The sequence below is a fragment of the Phoenix dactylifera genome, chromosome 3 (assembly GCF_051530095.1).
Source record: "Phoenix dactylifera cultivar Ajwa chromosome 3, Ajwa_hap1_PhDact_Kaust_v1.1, whole genome shotgun sequence".
Lineage (NCBI taxonomy): Eukaryota > Viridiplantae > Streptophyta > Magnoliopsida > Arecales > Arecaceae > Phoenix > Phoenix dactylifera.
In genome coordinates, this window is record NC_143192.1 from 15,756,348 (window position 1) to 15,775,425 (window position 19,078).

A 19,078-nucleotide genomic window follows, 5' to 3' on the forward strand; every position below is an offset into this window, starting at 1 on the left:
AAAGGCTTAACAAAAGACCGGTTCCTTGGAGTAATTTGCATACCAAACAGGTAAGAAAAATCAAGTCAAAGGTCAAAAGTTTACCTTGCTTAGCACTAGCTAACCCTAATTGGTTTAAAATTGTCGAAACTGATGCATCTGATATCGGATATGGAGGAATCTTAAAGCAATTAGATCCTAATAATGGCAAAGAAATCCTTGTCAGGTTTGTCTCTGGAAAATGGAATCCTACTCAAGGTAAGTATTCTACTATTAAGAAAGAGATGCTTTCCATAGTTAAATGTATTTTAAAATTTCAGAGCGATCTGCTAAATCAGCAATTTTTGTTGAGGATAGACTGCACAGCAGCAAAGCAGATCATAGAGAAAGATATAAAAAATTTGGTATCCAAGCAAATTTTTGCTGGATGGCAGGCACAATTGTCTGTTTTTGATTTTAATATTGAATATATTAAATCAAAAGAGAATTCTCTTCCAGATTTCTTAACACGTGAATTTTTACAGGGATGATTCCTCTCAGAGGAACATATGCTCGGGGAAGAAATTCTTCTCGAGGAATCAGGGGACGCAGTGCCAATGCACTTCCCATGAATACAGCTAATTTCCTGTTTCATAGACAGCCAGAAAGGGTACCACAAATGGTGGACCTAGCAACCTACTTGGGGCAACAAAAACAAAAGCAGGTTGAACAGCAAAATGCTGCAAGAGAAAATCTCTCTTCTTCATCATCATCAAAGCCAACAATGAAAGAGGTGCTTCAAGAAAGTACTATTGACACCTCATTCTTGCAAAATAATTGCGAGACCATTATAATGTACCTGGGTCCAAGTGACATTGAGCAAATGGAAGACCCATGGTGCATTCGTCAAAAATATTTTGATGAGCAAGGATATCCTTCAATGAACGACAAGGACAGACAGATAATGGAGAAATTATTGCTCCTTACTGAATCTGTGGAAATTAATCATAATTTCCATAATAATAATATAACTAATTATATCAATTATAGTAAATGTACTATTTGCAGGATCATGCAGCCACAAGAATGGGGACTGGATCCCAACAGGCCAATCATGATAACCAAATATGGTTATGAAATCATGGCAACATACTGGGACTACGTCGAGGCTTTCACTAACCTATTTTTCTATGAAAATCCCAAGAGAAAACACTCTTGGTTTCTGCAGGTACATCCTGATGTTCTGGCCAAACCCGTTCCAGGTTGGTTCAACAAATGGTGGACATTCTTCGGTCCTGACATAAGAATCTTACCTAAAGAATTACTCAGTCTTTTTGAAGAATGGGTGGATACACATCCAGTCATTAATAAAATGACCGATGATCAGATTTGTACTGCTACCTGTCCTATGATGTATTTCATAGAGAACAAGATTCCATGGATCTGGAAATGGACCTTATCTACCGGATTTGACTCCAACAATATTCCAGTTTTAAAGAGAAATGCTCTCTACAAATGGTGGGTAGGAATGCCCAACGACAAATTAGATGGTATAATAACTACCATCAAAGAGAATATTCAGGTCTATAAGGAGAAAAAAATATTTGGATCTCCTCAACAATCCAGTACCAATGATGATAACTTCTTTATGTCCATGAAACATACATTAAGCAGGAGATATCCTAATATATCTGAAGAAGAGGTAAAGGCAAAATGCCTGGAAAGAATTAAGAGGGAATTTTTTGAGGCATTTGATGATAAATCCATGAAATCTGCCTCATCCCAACAATCTTCATCAAATACTCCTGAGAATACAAATAATCCTTATGAATGTTTAGCAGGAGAAGCCCAAGATCCAAATGAAGATCTAGAAGTTCAGAATACCCCTACTCCAATGGAGGAAGTATGGCAAACAATTCTTACCAGAAGACCTGGACAAAAGGGAGCAGTAAAATCTGTCCCACAAACAGAAAAAGGAAAGACAGTGGTCACGTCAAGCTCTGGATAGTACACCCGTGAAGAAATCACTTCACCGACACCTTTTGTACACAGTGAACAAATGATGGGTTCACCAACAGCTTGATTCTGTCTTGTTACTTTTACTAGTGGTTTTGTAAATCTGTGTGCACCCCTGGTTTTGTAAATCTGTGTGCACCCCTGGTTTTGTAAATCCGTGTGCACCCATGGTTTTGTAAGAATGGTTTCTGGGTTATTTCCTCTATAAAAGCCATCCTTGGGGTATGTCCAAGGCAGGCGAAAAAATATGAAATGAAGCACTTTTTCCTTCGATCTTCTGTGTTTTCATCCTCCTTCTTCCGCATTTGAGTTTATTTAGAAGCTGCTCCCCTCTCCCCGAAGAATGGTATCAGAGCCAAGTTTGGCATTCTCAGTTCATTAGCCCCGAACCCAAGAGGGAGGCTACTGGTAGTACCTCGGGTCGGTAATCTGTAGGCAACTATCTATAGTAAGGGTAATAGGCCGAGACATAAGCGCCGGGGAAAAGTCTCGGTAAGCCAACCTTACTTTTAGGGAACTAAGCATAGCCAGAATGGCTGGCTAAGCTGTTGGTGGAAGGAGCATATGGAGGTATAATATTCAGACCCTAGAACTCTTTATCATATGCTTTTCCATAATTATTAGACTTTAGTTATTTTACATGTCTTATAATCTAGTCTCATGCTGGGTTAATATCATAGTTGAGTGATGGTCCGTAGGAAGGCCATTTGTACCCGTTGATGCCGGGATGGCGAGTTAGGGTGTTTAGGCCGCATCCGTGAGGGACTTATAGACCAAAGCTCAGATATGGTATGAAACTTAGCAAGATTGATAAGATTTAGAAGACAAAGTCCTGTGATAGGATAAATAATTCAAAGTCTAATGATTATAGAAGAAAGCATAAGATAAAGAGATCTAAGATCAATAATATTATATATCCATATCTCCTATCTGCCATTCTGCTAAAATTATGGAAACCCCTTCCATACATAAACAAGATAATCATCTTGTGAAAAATGCTCAGCTAATTAAATATCCAAAATCAATGGATGATATTAATAATTGGACAATTCCAAAAATATCACCTAATGAAATTTATCATATAGGTATGTGGGATTTTAGTTCAAAAATGATAATAAAAACGATTGAACAAACGTTCCAAATAGATGGAACCCCTCAAACCCTTAAATTACTAAGGAAAGAGGACATTGAGAAATATAAAAAAAAATATCAATTCCTACATATAGGAATGATTCAAGTAGCATTTAAACCGTTAACTTTACTAGGAAATAATACTAGTTTAATGTCAACCATCAGAGATGGAAGATGTAACTTGTTTAAAGAATCTTTGGCGGCAGTAGTAGAAACTAGTCTGTGCCATGGACCAGTATATTTTAACTGTGTTCCAAACCTTAGTCTGTCTCTGACAGATACCAATTTATATGAAGCTTTAAAATTAAACATAATAACATCTGGCTATGATTTTATTCCAGGATCTGAAGTAATAGCAATAAGCTATAGACTCCATTTTAAGGTATTAAACACCTTAGCACCTAAAAACATAATAGATACCCAAAAGGGTCAAACAACTCTAGTATATACAAATCTAGAAACAACTAGGATAGCCACAAATAGGTTGATCTCATGGAATGAAATAAACTTTCCAGAATCCTGGTCATTGGAAGAAGAAATTCCAACACCACCAATAGTAAATACGAACATAGACCAAATAATTCAAATGACTGATGGGTCTGTAGAAATCATGTTTAATAATTCTACAAGAAAGGTCAAAATTCCTGAAATTGGCAGGTCAATGTCAAGTAGAAGTCTAGATACAAGGCCTTCTACTTCCAGAACTAGAAACAATGAGACAAATGTTGTAGAAGAAATAAATATAAGTAAAAATAATATTCCCTATGGAATTTATAAGAGTAAGGAATCTCCTACTCGATCAGAAATGAGTTTTCATATTTAATGGATTACACCCAAGGAAGTTATATAAGAAGAAAACTCAATGAAGAGTTTCAGTCAGAAAGGAATAAACTATTTAGAGTATGGTATTTGGAAAAATTTTCTCCATTAGAATTAGTATATTACAAAAATAAATATTATGAGGAATTAGAATACTATCAAAAGATAGAATATTTTACCCCTTGGTTTTTAAAATTTTATGCAAATGAGAAAAACCAAGAAATCGCGGTTCTCCAGAAAACATGGACAACTATACAGGATGAAATAATAAATTCACCTTTTCCTCCACAACAAATGTTAAAACTTCAATCAACTGAAGCAATGGCTTATTCCAACTTAAGTAAGATGGAACATTCACATGTTACAATAAGAGAATTAAATACTCTTATTAGAGCACAAAATTATACAAATGCATACTTACATTGCATAGGAACAGAATTATTACAGCTAGAGAAAAAATTAAATGAAATACAAAAGAATATGGAAAGAGACATCCAGATTCTAAAAAAATTAAAGGAAAACCCTGAGAAAAATAAGGAACCAATGACTCCGGTTATTCAGCCTCCACCAGAAGTAAAAAACTTTAAATTACAAAAACCAAATGCAGAATTTATCAAAGTCCTTGAAGAAAGACTAAAAGGATTTCACATAGGAGTAGTCAATAGAAATTCTAGGACTAACCCTGATAGCGAACAGACAAATGAAAGTAGTTCGGAAGACTTATGCACTATGATTGAACAAAATCTTCAAATAAATTCAGATGAAGAATTATCAGAAGAAAATATTCTAGGCTTAGAAAAATTTGAAGAACAAATGAATGAATTAAATGTTAATCCTATTAAGTATGAGCCTAGACCACTAGAAAAATATTACTATAAAAGGCCTTCTCCATTAGATGTACTACATGAAGAAAGAGAACCATATCAGAATTCTTATTCTGGAAAACACATCTATGAATGGAACATAGATGGAATGTCTGATAAACAAATCTTAGATGTAATACATAGAATAATGATGTATTCAACAATCTGCCAGCAAAATGGAAACACTGATCATGAAATTGTTAAATTTATAATAGCAGGGTTTATAGGTCAGTTAAAAGGATGGTGGCAGGGATATTTAAATGAAAACCAAAAGAATGAAATTTTGGGACATATAAAAACTATAAAAGTAGAGCCAGATAGGCCAACTAGCAGTGGCACTCCAGGAATAGACACTGAACAAGATGCAGTATATACACTGTGTGTTACGATAATCCAACACTTTGTAGGATTAGAATTAAAAGATGGAGATTCAATGAGAACTCTATTACTTAACCTAAAATGTCCAACTTTAACACATTTTAGATGGTATAAAGATACCTTTATGACTAGAGTATTCCAAGTAGGTGATCCTAATACTGAATTATGGAAATCTAAATTTATAGATGGATTACCATATTTATTTGCTGCAAGAGTCAAAAAGACTTTAAGAGATAGACAAGGTGGAATAAACATCAACTATGACCACTACACTTATGGACAAATCATAGGAGTATGTGTTCAAGAAGGTTTAAATATATGCAATGATCTAAAGCTTAAAAAACAAATTAAGAAACAATCACAAACAGAAAAACACCAATTAGGTGATTTCTGTCACCAGTTTGCATATGACATGCAAGAAAAACCAGAAGGATCTAAGAAAAAGAAAAGAAAGTACAAAAAATATGTACACAAAACACCTCGTAAAGAGTATAAAGCATATAAACAAAGAAGATACTTTAAGAAAAAGCAACAACAGCAAGAAAAACAGGCTGTTAAGAAAAAGAAGAAAAAAAGGATTATTAAAGAAGATCCTAAATGTTATAGGTGTGGTAGATTTGGACATTATGCTAATCGATGTTCAATGAGAAGGAAAATTGATTCCTTAGAAGTAGATGAAAATCTGAAAAATCAGTTAATGAAACTTATGATAAATTCATCTTCAGAAGAAGATAGTAACTATTCAAGTTCATCGGAAGATGAGATCAATGAAGTTATATCTTCATCAGCAGAAGAACAAATAAGATCAGGAAAAGAATGTCAATGTAATATAGTTCAATATAATAAAGATTATTGGAAATCTTTGGTGGGAATGAAATCATTAAATGTACTGACAAATAGTCAGGAGGAAATATTAAAGATCATAGATCAGGTTACTGATCATAATGTTAAAAGACAGCTACTAGAATTTTTAATAGAGAAGAACCCAAACAACAGGGAATCATCAAAGTTGATATTACCCAATAAAGAATATCAATTTCAGGAAGTAATGAATAGATTTAATCATTCTAGAATAAAAGAAAAACCTGCTTCCTTACAAGACTTGAAATATGAGATAAACCAATTAAAAATAGAAATATCTATGTTAAAACATGAAAATAAGGAATTCAAGGTTAGAATATCTAGCCTAGAAAATGCAAAAAAAGAGACTCAGATATCTTTTCCAGAAACTCAGGAATCAAATGATCTTCCTGAATACTTAAACATATTGAATCAAATAACATACCAAAAATGGTATATAAAAATAAACTTAGTAATCAATAAGGATTTTGTATTAGAAAATGCTAAGGCATTAATAGATAGTGGTGCAGATATGAACTGCATCCAAGAAGGACTTATCCCAACAACTTATTTCCAAAAAACAGTACAGACACTAACTGCAGCTGGAGGAAATAAGTTATCAATTAAATATAAAATATCAAAAGCACACATTTGCAATCAAGATGTTTGTATTGAAACATCTTTTATTTTAATAAAAAACTTAACACAAGATATCATTCTAGGAACTCCTTTCCTTAATGATATCATGCCAATCACTAAAATAGATAACACTGGAATCTATGCAGAAAACCAAGGAAAGAAGCTAATATTTCCATTTATAACAGATCCGCACACTAAAATTATAAATGAAATCAAGGACATCCTTATGAAAAAGGAAAATCAATTAAACTTTCTAAAGGAGGAAGTAGACTTTTATAATATAGAAGAAAAATTGAAAGATCCTTATAATCAAAATAGGATCAAAATAATAGAAAAGCAATTCAAAAATGAAATTTGCAATGAATTACCCAATGCTTTTTGGAATAGAAAAAGTCATCAGGTCAGTTTACCTTATGAAGAATCCTTTAAGGAACAAGATATTCCCACTAAGGCTAGGCCAACACAAATGAATCAAGAATATCTCAAATTATGCAAAAAAGAGATAGAAACACTTCTCAATAGAAGGCTAATAAGAAAATCTTCTTCTCCTTGGAGTTGTACTGCTTTTTATGTCAATAAAAATGCAGAAAAGGAAAGAGGAAGTCCGAGGTTAGTAATTAATTACAAACCTTTGAATAAAGTACTAAAATGGATAAGGTATCCCTTACCAAATAAAAAAGATTTGTTAGATAGATTAAATAAGGCAACTATCTTTTCAAAATTTGACCTAAAATCAGGCTATTGGCAAATTCAGATCAAAGAATCAGATAGATACAAAACTGCTTTTACAGTACCATTTGGTCATTATGAATGGAACGTAATGCCCTTTGGATTAAAAAATGCACCCTCTGAATTTCAGAGAATTATGCATGAAATTTTCCATGACATATCATACATAATTGTGTATATAGATGATGTCTTAATATTTTCTCAAACATTTGAAGATCACATCAAACATCTTAAACATTTTAAGATGGTAGCCCATAAAAATGGATTAGTTATATCCGAAAAGAAAATGAGCTTATTTCAAACCAAGATAAGGTTCTTAGGACACTATATTTCTCAAGGGAAGATAATTCCTATTGAAAGAAGCATTGAATTTGCATCTAAATTTCCAGATGAAATAATTGATGTTAAACAACTTCAAAGATTTTTAGGAAGTTTGAACTACATATCTGATTATTACAAGAATCTCGCAGAAGATACTGCTCTTTTGTATAAAAGGCTTAACAAAAGACCGGTTCCTTGGAGTAATTTGCATACCAAACAGGTAAGAAAAATCAAGTCAAAGGTCAAAAGTTTACCTTGCTTAGCACTAGCTAACCCTAATTGGTTTAAAATTGTCGAAACTGATGCATCTGATATCGGATATGGAGGAATCTTAAAGCAATTAGATCCTAATAATGGCAAAGAAATCCTTGTCAGGTTTGTCTCCGAAAAATGGAATCCTACTCAAGGTAAGTATTCTACTATTAAGAAAGAGATGCTTTCCATAGTTAAATGTATTTTAAAATTTCAGAGCGATCTGCTAAATCAGCAATTTTTGTTGAGGATAGACTGCACAGCAGCAAAGCAGATCATAGAGAAAGATATAAAAAATTTGGTATCCAAGCAAATTTTTGCTGGATGGCAGGCACAATTGTCTGTTTTTGATTTTAATATTGAATATATTAAATCAAAAGAGAATTCTCTTCCAGATTTCTTAACACGTGAATTTTTACAGGGATGATTCCTCTCAGAGGAACATATGCTCGGGGAAGAAATTCTTCTCGAGGAATCAGGGGACGCAGTGCCAATGCACTTCCCATGAATACAGCTAATTTCCTGTTTCATAGACAGCCAGAAAGGGTACCACAAATGGTGGACCTAGCAACCTACTTGGGGCAACAAAAACAAAAGCAGGTTGAACAGCAAAATGCTGCAAGAGAAAATCTCTCTTCTTCATCATCATCAAAGCCAACAATGAAAGAGGTGCTTCAAGAAAGTACTATTGACACCTCATTCTTGCAAAATAATTGCGAGACCATTATAATGTACCTGGGTCCAAGTGACATTGAGCAAATGGAAGACCCATGGTGCATTCGTCAAAAATATTTTGATGAGCAAGGATATCCTTCAATGAACGACAAGGACAGACAGATAATGGAGAAATTATTGCTCCTTACTGAATCTGTGGAAATTAATCATAATTTCCATAATAATAATATAACTAATTATATCAATTATAGTAAATGTACTATTTGCAGGATCATGCAGCCACAAGAATGGGGACTGGATCCCAACAGGCCAATCATGATAACCAAATATGGTTATGAAATCATGGCAACATACTGGGACTACGTCGAGGCTTTCACTAACCTATTTTTCTATGAAAATCCCAAGAGAAAACACTCTTGGTTTCTGCAGGTACATCCTGATGTTCTGGCCAAACCCGTTCCAGGTTGGTTCAACAAATGGTGGACATTCTTCGGTCCTGACATAAGAATCTTACCTAAAGAATTACTCAGTCTTTTTGAAGAATGGGTGGATACACATCCAGTCATTAATAAAATGACCGATGATCAGATTTGTACTGCTACCTGTCCTATGATGTATTTCATAGAGAACAAGATTCCATGGATCTGGAAATGGACCTTATCTACCGGATTTGACTCCAACAATATTCCAGTTTTAAAGAGAAATGCTCTCTACAAATGGTGGGTAGGAATGCCCAACGACAAATTAGATGGTATAATAACTACCATCAAAGAGAATATTCAGGTCTATAAGGAGAAAAAAATATTTGGATCTCCTCAACAATCCAGTACCAATGATGATAACTTCTTTATGTCCATGAAACATACATTAAGCAGGAGATATCCTAATATATCTGAAGAAGAGGTAAAGGCAAAATGCCTGGAAAGAATTAAGAGGGAATTTTTTGAGGCATTTGATGATAAATCCATGAAATCTGCCTCATCCCAACAATCTTCATCAAATACTCCTGAGAATACAAATAATCCTTATGAATGTTTAGCAGGAGAAGCCCAAGATCCAAATGAAGATCTAGAAGTTCAGAATACCCCTACTCCAATGGAGGAAGTATGGCAAACAATTCTTACCAGAAGACCTGGACAAAAGGGAGCAGTAAAATCTGTCCCACAAACAGAAAAAGGAAAGACAGTGGTCACGTCAAGCTCTGGATAGTACACCCGTGAAGAAATCACTTCACCGACACCTTTTGTACACAGTGAACAAATGATGGGTTCACCAACAGCTTGATTCTGTCTTGTTACTTTTACTAGTGGTTTTGTAAATCTGTGTGCACCCCTGGTTTTGTAAATCTGTGTGCACCCCTGGTTTTGTAAATCCGTGTGCACCCATGGTTTTGTAAGAATGGTTTCTGGGTTATTTCCTCTATAAAAGCCATCCTTGGGGTATGTCCAAGGCAGGCGAAAAAATATGAAATGAAGCACTTTTTCCTTCGATCTTCTGTGTTTTCATCCTCCTTCTTCCGCATTTGAGTTTATTTAGAAGCTGCTCCCCTCTCCCCGAAGAATGGTATCAGAGCCAAGTTTGGCATTCTCAGTTCATTAGCCCCGAACCCAAGAGGGAGGCTACTGGTAGTACCTCGGGTCGGTAATCTGTAGGCAACTATCTATAGTAAGGGTAATAGGCCGAGACATAAGCGCCGGGGAAAAGTCTCGGTAAGCCAACCTTACTTAGGTAGGGAACTGAGCATAGCCAGAATGGCTGGCTAAGCTGTTGGTGGAAGGAGCATATGGAGGTATAATATTCAGACCCTAGAACTCTTTATCATATGCTTTTCCATAATTATTAGACTTTAGTTATTTTACATGTCTTATAATCTAGTCTCATGCTGGGTTAATATCATAGTTGAGTGATGGTCCGTAGGAAGGCCATTTGTACCCGTTGATGCCGGGATGGCGAGTTAGGGTGTTTAGGCCGCATCCGTGAGGGACTTATAGACCAAAGCTCAGATATGGTATGAAACTTAGCAAGATTGATAAGATTTAGAAGACAAAGTCCTGTGATAGGATAAATAATTCAAAGTCTAATGATTATAGAAGAAAGCATAAGATAAAGAGATCTAAGATCAATAATATTATATATCCATATCTCCTATCTGCCATTCTGCTAAAATTATGGAAACCCCTTCCATACATAAACAAGATAATCATCTTGTGAAAAATGCTCAGCTAATTGAATATCCAAAATCAATGGATGATATTAATAATTGGACAATTCCAAAAATATCACCTAATGAAATTTATCATATAGGTATGTGGGATTTTAGTTCAAAAATGATAATAAAAACGATTGAACAAACGTTCCAAATAGATGGAACCCCTCAAACCCTTAAATTACTAAGGAAAGAGGACATTGAGAAATATAAAAAAAAATATCAATTCCTACATATAGGAATGATTCAAGTAGCATTTAAACCGTTAACTTTACTAGGAAATAATACTAGTTTAATGTCAACCATCAGAGATGGAAGATGTAACTTGTTTAAAGAATCTTTGGCGGCAGTAGTAGAAACTAGTCTGTGCCATGGACCAGTATATTTTAACTGTGTTCCAAACCTTAGTCTGTCTCTGACAGATACCAATTTATATGAAGCTTTAAAATTAAACATAATAACATCTGGCTATGATTTTATTCCAGGATCTGAAGTAATAGCAATAAGCTATAGACTCCATTTTAAGGTATTAAACACCTTAGCACCTAAAAACATAATAGATACCCAAAAGGGTCAAACAACTCTAGTATATACAAATCTAGAAACAACTAGGATAGCCACAAATAGGTTGATCTCATGGAATGAAATAAACTTTCCAGAATCCTGGTCATTGGAAGAAGAAATTCCAACACCACCAATAGTAAATACGAACATAGACCAAATAATTCAAATGACTGATGGGTCTGTAGAAATCATGTTTAATAATTCTACAAGAAAGGTCAAAATTCCTGAAATTGGCAGGTCAATGTCAAGTAGAAGTCTAGATACAAGGCCTTCTACTTCCAGAACTAGAAACAATGAGACAAATGTTGTAGAAGAAATAAATATAAGTAAAAATAATATTCCCTATGGAATTTATAAGAGTAAGGAATCTCCTACTCGATCAGAAATGAGTTTTCATATTTAATGGATTACACCCAAGGAAGTTATATAAGAAGAAAACTCAATGAAGAGTTTCAGTCAGAAAGGAATAAACTATTTAGAGTATGGTATTTGGAAAAATTTTCTCCATTAGAATTAGTATATTACAAAAATAAATATTATGAGGAATTAGAATACTATCAAAAGATAGAATATTTTACCCCTTGGTTTTTAAAATTTTATGCAAATGAGAAAAACCAAGAAATCGCGGTTCTCCAGAAAACATGGACAACTATACAGGATGAAATAATAAATTCACCTTTTCCTCCACAACAAATGTTAAAACTTCAATCAACTGAAGCAATGGCTTATTCCAACTTAAGTAAGATGGAACATTCACATGTTACAATAAGAGAATTAAATACTCTTATTAGAGCACAAAATTATACAAATGCATACTTACATTGCATAGGAACAGAATTATTACAGCTAGAGAAAAAATTAAATGAAATACAAAAGAATATGGAAAGAGACATCCAGATTCTAAAAAAATTAAAGGAAAACCCTGAGAAAAATAAGGAACCAATGACTCCGGTTATTCAGCCTCCACCAGAAGTAAAAAACTTTAAATTACAAAAACCAAATGCAGAATTTATCAAAGTCCTTGAAGAAAGACTAAAAGGATTTCACATAGGAGTAGTCAATAGAAATTCTAGGACTAACCCTGATAGCGAACAGACAAATGAAAGTAGTTCGGAAGACTTATGCACTATGATTGAACAAAATCTTCAAATAAATTCAGATGAAGAATTATCAGAAGAAAATATTCTAGGCTTAGAAAAATTTGAAGAACAAATGAATGAATTAAATGTTAATCCTATTAAGTATGAGCCTAGACCACTAGAAAAATATTACTATAAAAGGCCTTCTCCATTAGATGTACTACATGAAGAAAGAGAACCATATCAGAATTCTTATTCTGGAAAACACATCTATGAATGGAACATAGATGGAATGTCTGATAAACAAATCTTAGATGTAATACATAGAATAATGATGTATTCAACAATCTGCCAGCAAAATGGAAACACTGATCATGAAATTGTTAAATTTATAATAGCAGGGTTTATAGGTCAGTTAAAAGGATGGTGGCAGGGATATTTAAATGAAAACCAAAAGAATGAAATTTTGGGACATATAAAAACTATAAAAGTAGAGCCAGATAGGCCAACTAGCAGTGGCACTCCAGGAATAGACACTGAACAAGATGCAGTATATACACTGTGTGTTACGATAATCCAACACTTTGTAGGATTAGAATTAAAAGATGGAGATTCAATGAGAACTCTATTACTTAACCTAAAATGTCCAACTTTAACACATTTTAGATGGTATAAAGATACCTTTATGACTAGAGTATTCCAAGTAGGTGATCCTAATACTGAATTATGGAAATCTAAATTTATAGATGGATTACCATATTTATTTGCTGCAAGAGTCAAAAAGACTTTAAGAGATAGACAAGGTGGAATAAACATCAACTATGACCACTACACTTATGGACAAATCATAGGAGTATGTGTTCAAGAAGGTTTAAATATATGCAATGATCTAAAGCTTAAAAAACAAATTAAGAAACAATCACAAACAGAAAAACACCAATTAGGTGATTTCTGTCACCAGTTTGCATATGACATGCAAGAAAAACCAGAAGGATCTAAGAAAAAGAAAAGAAAGTACAAAAAATATGTACACAAAACACCTCGTAAAGAGTATAAAGCATATAAACAAAGAAGATACTTTAAGAAAAAGCAACAACAGCAAGAAAAACAGGCTGTTAAGAAAAAGAAGAAAAAAAGAATTATTAAAGAAGATCCTAAATGTTATAGGTGTGGTAGATTTGGACATTATGCTAATCGATGTTCAATGAGAAGGAAAATTGATTCCTTAGAAGTAGATGAAAATCTGAAAAATCAGTTAATGAAACTTATGATAAATTCATCTTCAGAAGAAGATAGTAACTATTCAAGTTCATCGGAAGATGAGATCAATGAAGTTATATCTTCATCAGCAGAAGAACAAATAAGATCAGGAAAAGAATGTCAATGTAATATAGTTCAATATAATAAAGATTATTGGAAATCTTTGGTGGGAATGAAATCATTAAATGTACTGACAAATAGTCAGGAGGAAATATTAAAGATCATAGATCAGGTTACTGATCATAATGTTAAAAGACAGCTACTAGAATTTTTAATAGAGAAGAACCCAAACAACAGGGAATCATCAAAGTTGATATTACCCAATAAAGGATATCAATTTCAGGAAGTAATGAATAGATTTAATCATTCTAGAATAAAAGAAAAACCTGCTTCCTTACAAGACTTGAAATATGAGATAAACCAATTAAAAATAGAAATATCTATGTTAAAACATGAAAATAAGGAATTCAAGGTTAGAATATCTAGCCTAGAAAATGCAAAAAAAGAGACTCAGATATCTTTTCCAGAAACTCAGGAATCAAATGATCTTCCTGAATACTTAAACATATTGAATCAAATAACATACCAAAAATGGTATATAAAAATAAACTTAGTAATCAATAAGGATTTTGTATTAGAAAATGCTAAGGCATTAATAGATAGTGGTGCAGATATGAACTGCATCCAAGAAGGACTTATCCCAACAACTTATTTCCAAAAAACAGTACAGACACTAACTGCAGCTGGAGGAAATAAGTTATCAATTAAATATAAAATACCAAAAGCACACATTTGCAATCAAGATGTTTGTATTGAAACATCTTTTATTTTAATAAAAAACTTAACACAAGATATCATTCTAGGAACTCCTTTCCTTAATGATATCATGCCAATCACTAAAATAGATAACACTGGAATCTATGCAGAAAACCAAGGAAAGAAGCTAATATTTCCATTTATAACAGATCCGCACACTAAAATGATAAATGAAATCAAGGACATCCTTATGAAAAAGGAAAATCAATTAAACTTTCTAAAGGAGGAAGTAGACTTTTATAATATAGAAGAAAAATTGAAAGATCCTTATAATCAAAATAGGATCAAAATAATAGAAAAGCAATTCAAAAATGAAATTTGCAATGAATTACCCAATGCTTTTTGGAATAGAAAAAGTCATCAGGTCAGTTTACCTTATGAAGAATCTTTTAAGGAACAAGATATTCCCACTAAGGCTAGGCCAACACAAATGAATCAAGAATATCTCAAATTATGCAAAAAAGAGATAGAAACACTTCTCAATAGAAGGCTAATAAGAAAATCTTCTTCTCCTTGGAGTTGTACTGCTTTTTATGTCAATAAAAATGCAGAAAAGGAAAGAGGAAGTCCGAGGTTAGTAATTAATTACAAACCTTTGAATAAAGTACTAAAATGGATAAGGTATCCCTTACCAAATAAAAAAGATTTGTTAGATAGATTAAATAAGGCAACTATCTTTTCAAAATTTGACCTAAAATCAGGCTATTGGCAAATTCAGATCAAAGAATCAGATAGATACAAAACTGCTTTTACAGTACCATTTGGTCATTATGAATGGAACGTAATGCCCTTTGGATTAAAAAATGCACCCTCTGAATTTCAGAGAATTATGCATGAAATTTTCCATGACATATCATACATAATTGTGTATATAGATGATGTCTTAATATTTTCTCAAACATTTGAAGATCACATCAAACATCTTAAACATTTTAAGATGGTAGCCCATAAAAATGGATTAGTTATATCCGAAAAGAAAATGAGCTTATTTCAAACCAAGATAAGGTTCTTAGGACACTATATTTCTCAAGGGAAGATAATTCCTATTGAAAGAAGCATTGAATTTGCATCTAAATTTCCAGATGAAATAATTGATGTTAAACAACTTCAAAGATTTTTAGGAAGTTTGAACTACATATCTGATTATTACAAGAATCTCGCAGAAGATACTGCTCTTTTGTATAAAAGGCTTAACAAAAGACCGGTTCCTTGGAGTAATTTGCATACCAAACAGGTAAGAAAAATCAAGTCAAAGGTCAAAAGTTTACCTTGCTTAGCACTAGCTAACCCTAATTGGTTTAAAATTGTCGAAACTGATGCATCTGATATCGGATATGGAGGAATCTTAAAGCAATTAGATCCTAATAATGGCAAAGAAATCCTTGTCAGGTTTGTCTCCGGAAAATGGAATCCTACTCAAGGTAAGTATTCTACTATTAAGAAAGAGATGCTTTCCATAGTTAAATGTATTTTAAAATTTCAGAGCGATCTGCTAAATCAGCAATTTTTGTTGAGGATAGACTGCACAGCAGCAAAGCAGATCATAGAGAAAGATATAAAAAATTTGGTATCCAAGCAAATTTTTGCTGGATGGCAGGCACAATTGTCTGTTTTTGATTTTAATATTGAATATATTAAATCAAAAGAGAATTCTCTTCCAGATTTCTTAACACGTGAATTTTTACAGGGATGATTCCTCTCAGAGGAACATATGCTCGGGGAAGAAATTCTTCTCGAGGAATCAGGGGACGCAGTGCCAATGCACTTCCCATGAATACAGCTAATTTCCTGTTTCATAGACAGCCAGAAAGGGTACCACAAATGGTGGACCTAGCAACCTACTTGGGGCAACAAAAACAAAAGCAGGTTGAACAGCAAAATGCTGCAAGAGAAAATCTCTCTTCTTCATCATCATCAAAGCCAACAATGAAAGAGGTGCTTCAAGAAAGTACTATTGACACCTCATTCTTGCAAAATAATTGCGAGACCATTATAATGTACCTGGGTCCAAGTGACATTGAGCAAATGGAAGACCCATGGTGCATTCGTCAAAAATATTTTGATGAGCAAGGATATCCTTCAATGAACGACAAGGACAGACAGATAATGGAGAAATTATTGCTCCTTACTGAATCTGTGGAAATTAATCATAATTTCCATAATAATAATATAACTAATTATATCAATTATAGTAAATGTACTATTTGCAGGATCATGCAGCCACAAGAATGGGGACTGGATCCCAACAGGCCAATCATGATAACCAAATATGGTTATGAAATCATGGCAACATACTGGGACTACGTCGAGGCTTTCACTAACCTATTTTTCTATGAAAATCCCAAGAGAAAACACTCTTGGTTTCTGCAGGTACATCCTGATGTTCTGGCCAAACCCGTTCCAGGTTGGTTCAACAAATGGTGGACATTCTTCGGTCCTGACATAAGAATCTTACCTAAAGAATTACTCAGTCTTTTTGAAGAATGGGTGGATACACATCCAGTCATTAATAAAATGACCGATGATCAGATTTGTACTGCTACCTGTCCTATGATGTATTTCATAGAGAACAAGATTCCATGGATCTGGAAATGGACCTTATCTACCGGATTTGACTCCAACAATATTCCAGTTTTAAAGAGAAATGCTCTCTACAAATGGTGGGTAGGAATGCCCAACGACAAATTAGATGGTATAATAACTACCATCAAAGAGAATATTCAGGTCTATAAGGAGAAAAAAATATTTGGATCTCCTCAACAATCCAGTACCAATGATGATAACTTCTTTATGTCCATGAAACATACATTAAGCAGGAGATATCCTAATATATCTGAAGAAGAGGTAAAGGCAAAATGCCTGGAAAGAATTAAGAGGGAATTTTTTGAGGCATTTGATGATAAATCCATGAAATCTGCCTCATCCCAACAATCTTCATCAAATACTCCTGAGAATACAAATAATCCTTATGAATGTTTAGCAGGAGAAGCCCAAGATCCAAATGAAGATCTAGAAGTTCAGAATACCCCTACTCCAATGGAGGAAGTATGGCAAACAATTCTTACCAGAAGACCTGGACAAAAGGGAGCAGTAAAATCTGTCCCACAAACAGAAAAAGGAAAGACAGTGGTCACGTCAAGCTCTGGATAGTACACCCGTGAAGAAATCACTTCACCGACACCTTTTGTACACAGTGAACAAATGATGGGTTCACCAACAGCTTGATTCTGTCTTGTTACTTTTACTAGTGGTTTTGTAAATCTGTGTGCACCCCTGGTTTTGTAAATCTGTGTGCACCCCTGGTTTTGTAAATCCGTGTGCACCCATGGTTTTGTAAGAATGGTTTCTGGGTTATTTCCTCTATAAAAGCCATCCTTGGGGTATGTCCAAGGCAGGCGAAAAAATATGAAATGAAGCACTTTTTCCTTCGATCTTCTGTGTTTTCATCCTCCTTCTTCCGCATTTGAGTTTATTTAGAAGCTGCTCCCCTCTCCCCGAAGAATGGTATCAGAGCCAAGTTTGGCATTCTCAGTTCATTAGCCCCGAACCCAAGAGGGAGGCTACTGGTAGTACCTCGGGTCGGTAATCTGTAGGCAACTATCTATAGTAAGGGTAATAGGCCGAGACATAAGCGCCGGGGAAAAGTCTCGGTAAGCCAACCTTACTTAGGTAGGGAACTGAGCATAGCCAGAATGGCTGGCTAAGCTGTTGGTGGAAGGAGCATATGGAGGTATAATATTCAGACCCTAGAACTCTTTATCATATGCTTTTCCATAATTATTAGACTTTAGTTATTTTACATGTCTTATAATCTAGTCTCATGCTGGGTTAATATCATAGTTGAGTGATGGTCCGTAGGAAGGCCATTTGTACCCGTTGATGCCGGGATGGCGAGTTAGGGTGTTTAGGCCGCATCCGTGAGGGACTTATAGACCAAAGCTCAGATATGGTATGAAACTTAGCAAGATTGATAAGATTTAGAAGACAAAGTCCTGTGATAGGATAAATAATTCAAAGTCTAATGATTATAGAAGAAAGCATAAGATAAAGAGATCTAAGATCAATAATATTATATATCCATATCTCCTATCTGCCATTCTGCTAAAATTATGGAAACCCCTTCCATACATAAACAAGATAATCATCTTGTGAAAAATGCTCAGCTAATTGAATATCCAAAATCAATGGATGATATTAATAATTGGACAATTCCAAAAATATCACCTAATGAAATTTATCATATAGGTATGTGGGATTTTAGTTCAAAAATGATAATAAAAACGATTGAACAAACGTTCCAAATAGATGGAACCCCTCAAACCCTTAAATTACTAAGGAAAGAGGACATTGAGAAATATAAAAAAAAATATCAATTCCTACATATAGGAATGATTCAAGTAGCATTTAAACCGTTAACTTTACTAGGAAATAATACTAGTTTAATGTCAACCATCAGAGATGGAAGATGTAACTTGTTTAAAGAATCTTTGGCGGCAGTAGTAGAAACTAGTCTGTGCCATGGACCAGTATAT